The sequence below is a fragment of the Phocoena phocoena genome, chromosome 15, assembly GCF_963924675.1.
Source record: "Phocoena phocoena chromosome 15, mPhoPho1.1, whole genome shotgun sequence".
Lineage (NCBI taxonomy): Eukaryota > Metazoa > Chordata > Mammalia > Artiodactyla > Phocoenidae > Phocoena > Phocoena phocoena.
The window spans coordinates 38,501,948-38,511,935 of record NC_089233.1 but is presented as its reverse complement, the minus strand read 5'-3'; the positions used below and the strand labels follow the sequence as shown (position 1 = coordinate 38,511,935).

The 9,988-nt window shown below is 45.2% G+C and overlaps 1 non-coding gene across 1 annotated transcript; it reads left to right on the top strand.

Moving 5' to 3' along the window:
* Positions 1-2,100: 2,100 nt before the first annotated feature.
* On the top strand, positions 2,101-2,207 carry LOC136135793 (U6 spliceosomal RNA). The gene has a single exon (XR_010656634.1). It is a non-coding gene; the product is annotated as a U6 spliceosomal RNA (small nuclear RNA).
* Positions 2,208-9,988: the final 7,781 nt, after the last annotated feature.

Genomic DNA, 9,988 nt, shown 5'->3' with positions numbered 1-9,988 from the left:
AAAGCTTACGACTCCATGGCAACGTGATTTCTATCGATGTCCTCCTGTGAACTCCCCTAAAGTGTCCCACAAGTGCACAGTGGTCACCAGTGCTTTGAGCGGGGGGCTTCTGGTAAAACACAAAGAAGGTACTGAGGTTCATACATCATGGGACAGAACAGAACCAGGAGGAAGGGAAGCCAGAGCCCAGAGGCTGAGAAGACTCCAGAAACTGAAGCCCCCAGAAATTCTCAGTCCAATAGATTTGGTCTTGGATATCAACCAACTCTGGCATTGATGGTCAAGCTAGTCTACCTGGCTCTCTGGAAGGCAGGGTAGAAGGGACTGTGATAAGTGAGTTACCCCAGGAAATTATACTCTCTTCTATACATGCCAGATATAGATGGGGTTCCTCTTCTGCAGATGAAGAAAGAGCCACTGCCTTTTCTCATCTGGTGGTAGGTGGAGGGCAGTGAGTGTGAGTCATCCAGAGCACGGCCAAGGGGTGTTAAGTCAGCACAAGGCACAGGGATTCCCTTGAGGAAGGCAGAGGAATGAAAATCAGGAGGAACAAAGAAGTGAGCCTGCACCAGCACAGAAAGGGGGATTCAGACACAGAACAGGAAACAGAGAAAAAAGGTCAGTAAAGGATGTGGCTCTGCTCCAGAACTGAAGCTCAGTACAGTAATATCCTCACATTTCACTGTTTAGAGCAACTGTAAGTTAGAAGGGATGGATGATCTCTGAGTGCACTGACATCAATACATGGAGGGGAAACATCAACATTTTAGAGCATTGCTCATGGGGCTGGATGATTAGGAATGGAGACCTTACAGAGTTTAGCCTACAATAATCACAATTACATTCCAGGTGGTACGCATTACATCTTTGGAATGATGTGGCTTTTTCAGAACAAATTTCCCAAGGAACACACTGCATGAATATATACTCTATCATATACTTTTTCATGATACTAGGAAGTTGGCATTTCTATGTATATGATAGCTACAGAATTGTGAGTTATCGTGCAGAGAACCGTTTCTGTAAATTTAGTGAGAGAAATTGAGTTTGCAGAAAGTGAAGGATAAAGCCAGGGCCAAGTCTCACAGTAACTTGATGTTCACAGTAAGAAATCATTCTCTTGGTGCAAAGAGTGGCCAGAGAAGTAGAAGGGTTTCCTTCAGGGAAAAAAGTCTGATCTCGTTTAACAGCTGGAAATCCAGAGATGCTTTCCAGCCTCAAGGTCGGGTGCAAATGGGCCAGCACTCACTAATGGAGGTTCTGCCACTAAATTGTGCTTGTTTCCTCCCTGCAGGTTTGGGACCATCCTCGAAGCCTTAAATTTAAGCCAGGGCTGGGGAGCGTGCACTGTATGTTCGTGGCGCCACCTCCTGGTGACATGTGGTATTGAATTGCACACTAAAACCGTAGTTCTCAAGGTTTTTGTTCATAGGACCCCTTTACACCCCCAAATTATTGAAGATCCATAATGAGACTCAATATTTATAGTATTATAAATTGAAAACAAAAAATGTTAATATTTCTTTATGTATTAAAATAGCAATAATAAATGCATTATATATTAACATAAATAACGTATTTTTATGAAAAGTATCATTGTTTTCCAAACCAGAAAATTGGTGAGAATAATTGCCTTGTTTTAAATTGTTGCATATCTAGTATAGAACTTAATAAAAGACATCTAGATTCTCACATCCACTTCTACATTCAATCTATTTCAAGACATTGCTCTGGTTGAAGTACATGAAAAAATCCACCCTCACAGACACATAGGCTTTTCAAATAATCGTGTATATTCTTCTCTGATGCTACATTGAAATTTGACAAGTGACAGTTCTTAAAGTTTAGTTGCTCTGTGAAATCTGAAAACACATCAGTGAACTTCTCCTTCTCTGTTACATTAAAATCTGTTGGTCTCTATTGCACTTTGAATGGATCTTTATCCGTGCATGGCTTTGTAGCATTATCCCTTGACCATTTGGAAAGCACTGGCTGCTGAGTTATGTAGACCTCCCAGGTTTTAACATATTCCATTACATCCTACAATAGGAAAAAATGTATTTAGTAATTTCACCACCAATGTCATCAGAAAAGTCTTTAGTGCCCACTTTGGCAGCACATATACTAAAACTGGAACGACACAGATAAGGTTAGCATGGCCCCTGTGCAAGGATGACACGCAAATTCGTGAAGCATTCTATATTTTTCTGCCACTCTCAGCTCCCCATTGTTCTACGCTACGTATCAAGTTCCACTGTACATCACGGTTACTCAGTCCTCATGTTTACATAATGTATAGTACGTACCTCCCCTCTTAGATTATAAACTTCTCAAAAACAATGACCTTACTCATTTCTTCTTCTCCTCACAGCAAACTGCAAATGTCTATTCAATGTATTTAGAAAGGGCTTACAATTCTTTAAATTACTGTTATCAACATTCATCCAATAAAAGATTAGAACATCAAAAAAAGAAAGAAAGTCTTTAAGTTGAGAAAATGTCAAGCCCACTGTGGTGGACATACGTTTCCCAAAATTTTAATTTTTGCTTTGAAGTTCAAATTCTGTCATTGGCAACAATTACCAAGTGGTTTTCCTTGCAATGACAGATTTATTTTGTGCATTTTGGTGGGGGGGTACAAGGGCCTCTCACTGTTGTGGCCTCTCCCGTTGCGGAGCACAGGCTACGGATGCACAGGCTCAGCGGCCATGGCTCACAGGCCTAGCTGCTCCGCGGCATGTGGGATCTTCCCGGACCGGGGCACGAACCTGTATCCCCTGCATCAGCAGGCTGACTCTCAACCACTGCGTCACCAGGGAAGCCCCTATTTTGTGCATTTTTGAGAAAATATCTGCCAATACCCAAATCTGAATAACCTTGCTTTATCTGTCAGTTGTTACTTAGAGTAAAAATGTGGTTTCATGAAAAAGTAACTAGTTCATCTCACAACTCAACCTTACAAGTGTTTTTCCTCTAGACAAACACAGTCTGCCATGCAGAAGTGCTTTGTGCCTACCTCTCATTTCATCATGCAGAAAACTTTAAAGACATTTATTTAAGAGTAAATAATAAAATTAATAGTTTCTGCTTCTTCGAGGTCATTCTTCAGTGAAACTGGCATTTTTAAACCTGATCGAGACATTTAAAGGTGAATCCCTGACACTCTTTATTGTTCTATCCTTTAGAGTTTGGTGTAAGAACAGAAGCCACCCTGCATATTTTAGGCAGGAAGGGGTTTAATATAGGGTCTTGGGTGCTTACACAGTCACTGTGGATCCTAACAGAGCAGTTCTAGGCTGGACTTCCAGGATCTTGGTTGTCAGAACACTGTAGATCTGACCCACCAGAAGAACTACCTCCTCGGAGACCACCCCTGGAGTTCTCCCCAAATCAACAAGCCACTGGTGTTTCTACCCTGAGAACCTACGAGAAAGTATACTGGGGAGGTGCTGCAGAGCCCCCTGGCTTACCAGCAGAGTGTATGGGAAGACGGCCTTCACCGAGCTCCTAGGATCCGGATATCATGCAGAACCTAATTTTCATCCCTTACCTCCAACAGCAAAGAAGCCTGGAAAATACAGTGTCCGTCTTTCTAACCTCTCAAACTTAGAAGAAAGGTGAAATGAAGATTGCATGAGGCAATTCTGTTTTGGACCTGGTCAACAGGAATTTGTTCACAAAGCCAGTGATAACAAATGGCAGATAGCTTACTTTCTCTGCAAGTGATGGGAAATCCTCCTAGATACGATATAGATTTCTCTTTTGCACTTTTACCCATTGATTGTGAGCAAACGTGCCAACTGCCTGCTGTGAGCCCAGACAGAATGGCAGGGGGTATGAGGGGTAGGTGGAGGGGTCAGAGGCAGAGAATCTGCCTTGTCCTTAACCAGAACCCAACACCTTTCTGTGGGCATCCCTGGGAGGTCACAGTAGGGGTACTGTGGAATGTTCTAACACCTCTGTTAAAACACTCTCCTTAGAGTGCACTTAGTAATATTTCTTTTAAGCCAATAATTCTCAAAACTTGCTATTGTGTTTGAAATGTGGGTTAAAATACAGAGAGTCCTGAGCTGTATTGCCAGAGACTTTAATTCAGTTTGTTTAAGATAGAATCTAAATTTCTTTTTAATCTTTTTAAAAATATTTTGTCTTCCTCCCTTCTTTCCTCCCTCCCTCCCTTCCTCCCTCCCTCCCTTCCTTCCTCCCTCTTTCCTTCCTTGATTCCCTCATTAACAGTTTATCTCAGGAGATTTTGATGCAGTTTTTCTACTGATCACAGTGTGAGAAACAGTTTTGAGCCATCAGGTCCTGATCCTACCAATCCAGACCTGCCTACTTCAGGAGACAATTTCTGCAGGTGAAAGAAAGTCAGCTCTCACTTTGTGATCGGTTAGCTCTCCCCTGGGTAGAGGGACACAGCAAGGCTGAGCAATTGTGATTTCTTCCCTTGCTTTTACGTTAAGGAAGTCATTCCCCACCCAAATTCAGCTAAAATCCATCTACTAGTTTATCGAAAACTATTACTTTTTTCTTTTCTTTTGTTTCCATTTGTTCCTTTTTGCTGGATTTTATTTGAGCATATAATGTAAATCAAGGATCTACCTTTTCCCCCTATCCTATATCATCACTGATTTGTGATATTTCCTGTATCCTATTTTCAAAGTTGTTTTATTTTTTTTAATTTTAGGGTCTCTTTCAGGACTCATTATTTTGTTTGATATATTTTTTAGGTTTTTGACCAGTGCCACATGGCTTTAATTCTTGTAGCTCTCCAGTTTATTTTTATATTAGGAGAAACACTTTATTCTCCTTGTTCTTCCTCTTTAAAAACTTTCTGGCTATTTTCACCAATTACTTTTATTTTTCTTCCAGATGAACTTGAGGAATAAATCTGTATTGATTTTTCCTTCCCTTTATTTATTCTTTTAAACTGGCCAAATAGGCTTTGCACACTCATTTATTTTTTCTTACCTTTCAGCAATCTTTCTTTCCTTCTCCCATACTTGGAATTAACCACTCATGACATACATAATAAACGGATTCCTTCTTTTGTCTTTAAGACTGTCTTCAGTAGTCATATTTTCTCAAAAAGCAGTGACTTTCACGCCTCTCAACCACTCTAAATTTTTCTATCTTTTTGACCTTGAAATAAGGGCAATAAAAACAAACCTCAATGGCTTCCCTGGTGGTGCAGTGGTTGAGAGTCTGCCTGCCGATGCAGAGGACACGGGTTCGTGCCCCCGTCCGGGAAGATCCCACATGCCCTGGAGCGGCTAGGCCCGTGAGCCATGGCCGCTGAGCCTGCGTGTCCGGAGCCTGTGCTCCGCAACGGGAGAGGCCACAACAGTGAGAGGCCCGCGTACCGCCAAAAAAAAAAAACCTCAATCCTTAAAGTTTAAAAAAATCAATTTTTGAAAACTGTACTTATCTCTTCCTTATCCTCTAAAAACAAAGGTTATTCTTTTTACTTCAGTACAAGGACAAATGCTAAAATTATCTTCATAACACCATTTAAATCATGCCTTTCTCTGCCTCATACTGACACAGCTTAAATATTCAAACACAGCTTTCTTTGCTGTAAGCACAAATCACCAGACTTTCCCCATCACTCTACAATCCATAAGTCACCAATCAGCTAAGCGAATTTTAAGAAAACACACGGAAAGTTGCCCAGATTGCCCTGGGCCATCAATACTGTCTATGCAGATACCTAAGTAATATACAGAGACGTCGTGGTGCACTTTGGAGTGTTTTTCCAGTTCCCACTGTCTGCTCTGTTTATGCCTGCAAAGCTATAACCACCAGCACCACCTGCGTAGTGGTAGATGTTTGGGTTCAGCTTTACCAATAAAGCCAAACTGAGCCAATGAGATAGTTTCTCTTGTAAGAATTTGGAACTGAAATACAGAGATGTCACGAATCCCCATGGGAGATTTGATCATAGGGTGTGTGAATTCTGAAGCTCTGACATTTTCACCATTAGCCATGAACACTGCAAGTCAGAACAGAATGTCTGCAGAGAAATAATGATGAAGCAGACAGGCTGAGAACAGGGATAAGGGTGAGGGAGGAGAATTAGAGAAAGTGGAAGTTAGTTGGCTTGCCCTGAAATGCTTCCAGCTCCTGGCCTGCACTTCCTGAAAGCCATGGATTTCATTTACTCTTGTATCTTCTACAGGTATTTTCTTTGTGAAATACTCCTTGGGAGTATTCCCTCCTCTTCAATTTTAAAAGAGTTTGAGAAGGACGGGCATTAATTCTTCTTTAAGTGTTTGGTAGAATCGAAACAGATGGCTCAGTGAAATCATCTGATCCTGAGCTTCTCTTTGTTGGGAAATTTTTTTAATTACTGACTCAATCTCCTTACTCATTATCAGTGTGTTCCAATTTTCTCTTTCATGATTCAGCCTTGATAGGTTGTTTGTTTCTAGGAATCGACCCATTTCTTCCAGGTTGTCCAGTTTTGTGGCATATAATTATTCACGGTTGTCTCTTATGATTCTTTGCATTTCTGTGGTAGCAGTGGTAATGTCTCCACTTTCATTTATGATTTCATTTGTCTTCTCTATTTTTTCTTAGTCTAGTTAAAGGGTTGTCTTTTTCTATCTTTTCAAAAACCAGCTCTTAAAAAAAAAAAAAAAACAACCAGCTCTTAGTTTCATCAATCTCTTCTGTTTTTCTGGTCTCTAGTTCATTTATTTCTGCTCTGATATTTGATATTTTCTGCTTTCTGCTAACTTTGGGCTTAATTTGTTCTTCTTTTTCTAGTTCCTTGAGATGTAAAGTTAGGTTGTTTGAGATCTTACTTTTTACTTTATTTATACATTTACTGCTGTAAATTCCCCTCTTAGAACCAATTTTTTAGCATCCCATAGGTTTGATATGTTCTGTTTCCTTTTACACTGGTTTCAAGATTTTTTTTTTTCAAATTTCCCTTTTGATTTCTTCTTTGACCCATTGGTTGTTCAGAAGTGTGTTTTTGAATTTTCACATATTTGTGAATTTTCCAGCTTTCCTCCTTTTACTGATTTCCAGTTCCATACCACTGTAGCCAGAAAAAAATATTTGGTATAATTTCAATTTTCTTAAAATGGCTAAGACCTGTTTTGTGACCTGTCGTATGATCTAACCTAGAAAATGTTCCATGTGCTTTTGAGAACAAAGTGTATGTTGCTACTGTTGGATGGAATGTGCCATATATGTCTGTTAGGCCCATATGGTCTAAAGTATGGTTCAAGCGAGTGGGGGCTACTCTTCACTGCGGTTCGCAGGCTTCTCATTGTGGTGGCTTCCCTTGTTACAGAGCACAGGCTCTAGGCGCGCAGGTTTCAGTAGTTGTAGCGCATGGGCTCAGTATTTGTGGCTCACGGGCCCTAGAGCACAGGCTCAGTAGTTGTGGAGCACAGGCTTAGTTGCTCCACGGCATGTGGGATCTTCCAGACCAGGGCTCAAACCCGTGTCCCCTGCATTGGCAGGCGGATTCTTAACCACTGAGCCACCAGGGAAGCCCCAAAACTCTCTTTTAAATGGCAGTTGTCTCCTGATCTGCTGGCCTACTGACCTCAAATTTTCTACTAAACGTTCTATTTTAAACCAGCCTACGAGGCACTTTGCAGACACAGAGTAAACAAATGAAGAATAAATGAACCATATACCTTTTTACAATATCATCAAGTTTAATAATTTAATATGTATTAGAATTCCTTTTCCCATAAAATCACAGGCTCCATCCGGGTGGAGGGCATATAAAAATCACATGGACAGGACCAGACACTTGTGAGGTCCTAACTATCTGTCTCCCCAAACTGAGGGCTCAGGCCCAGGCTTGACCAAGTCCCAGTATCTGCCTTCACACTGTGAGTGGAATTTGGGTGGTTTTTCAAATTAAGGTTTTACACTTGTCAGCTTAGCAGGAAAGCTGTCGGTTCCAAACTCATCTTTCCAGCAATAATCAAGTTACACCACACATGAGACGGCCTGTTCCCTGAGCTATTTGATTACAATCTACAGATATTAGCAGGAAAACACTCAGTGCAGCATATTTCAAAACAAGCTGCATCTCTGAAAGAGAGTGAGGGTGGTGCCCCAGGAAGATATCAGCTCCAGACTCGTTTAGTCCGGAGCATTGATCTTCACTCAGTAGTTTCCAGAAAAGCACCCGGAAAGTGGGATGGAGCTGAGCTTGGCTGTCACCCATGGAATGGAGGGCTGGAAACGTCAGACACCTGTGATCCTGGGAGCAGTCAGACCCAAGGGAACCACAAGAAATGTCCCCTCCAGGTCCGCTGTCCTGCTTAGGATAAGGCTCAGTGGCTGCAACAAAGGGCCCCAAAGCCGAGTGGCAAACGGATTGGCATCCCTCACGCTGGGTCTGGAGGGAGACAGTCCAGGGCTGGACCAGGAAGGCCCTGTCCCTGATGCCCTGTCATCCCAGAGGAGTTGGACCAACTGACCCCAAAACCCGCGGGAGGGGCGGGCCCCCAACACCTTGATCTAGGGCTCCGGGCCTGAGAGTAAATGTCCCCTGTTCCAACCCCTGCCCCCCATCTGGTGTACAGTGACGGGGCCGCAGGAAACCCACACCCGGCCTGGGGAGGGGACACTGTGCTTGTTGACACTCAGGACCGTCACTGGCCCCTCCCCTCTGGGCATGACCCCCACTCCTCCTCGGGGAGGGACCCAGGGCCCACACGTCCCTTAAAGGCGACCTTACCCCGCCACCCCTGGGGCATCTCAGGCCCCAGAAAGGAGCCACAGCGGCATGGTGACCACGGCGAGTGGCTGTAGGCCACCCCACCCCACCCTGAGACCTGAGCGTGGTCATCTGAGAAGTGACCCACCAGCGCCCCCGACCCAGGCTCCCCGTTTCACAGGGCAGGTCCTCGTGCCGAGTTCCTGGAGGGGGATGTCGAGCAGGGGTGACTGAGGCCTGTGAATTTGTGGGCCAGAGAGATCTTCCCCAGGAGCCCAGGCACAGCTAGGCCAGGACGAATACATCGCTCCCCTCCCGTACCCCATGGAGTGAGGATAAAGCCCCAGTGACCCCCAAGAAGAGACATGACACCCAGAGGGCTAGAGCATCCACAGGGCGGGGACTGAGTGTCCACCTCATTCCCCCAGAGAGAAAGATGTCTTCATCGGAGCCACCAGGCTGGCCCATGTCCCCACAAACATCCAGCCTCAGTGAACCAGCCAGACAGAAGACTCTCTTCCAGGGTCCCCTGGGTTCATAGGCCCAGACTCGGGGGAGGCTGGCTGGCCCGAGGGAGGACGGACGTGCTCCAGCGCCGGACACTCACTGCCAGCCCCCTGCCCATCCCCTGCCCCTCGCCTGCACCCTGTGGTCTCACCCCTCAGGAACCCCCCTCTCCAGGCTCCCAGCACCCACATTTCCCATCTCAGCCCCATCACTCTCCAATTCAGTTTGCCTGTTTCCCCGCCGGGTGAAGAGGAGGGTGAATGCCCGGCACCGGTGTTTCCAGCAGTGTAGACGGGGCTTCCCTTCTCTTCCCGGCTGGGGTCTGGCCAGACACCGGGTGGTTTCCAGCTGTGCGGGTCTCAGGCACCGAGCAGCAGGGAGCAGCCCTGATCCCCGCGCCTGCAGCGCCACCTGCTGGTCTCTCCGTCCTCCCGTTGGGCACAGTCTTCACCTTCCCCGCTGCCTCGGATGGTCCGTCTCCTCACTGTCCAGCCATCAGCCCCTTCTCCCCACCGCCATCACCCCCAGCTCCACACCCCTCGTCCAGCCTCAGGGATGACCCAGGACCCTCCCTGGGCTCCCCGGCCTGCCCACCCATGGTCGCTGTCCTCAATCCACCTGTGCAGACAGGTGAACATTCCCTCCAGTGGCTCCCAAACGCTTCATCCAACATCCTCCCCGAGGTCGGCCCCGTGTCCCATCGGATGTTCCACCGTCACCAAGCCCCCAGCTCAATGGCAAGGGCAGGTATCAGGCCTGCTGCATGCACTGCTGTGTGCCCTGCTCTAT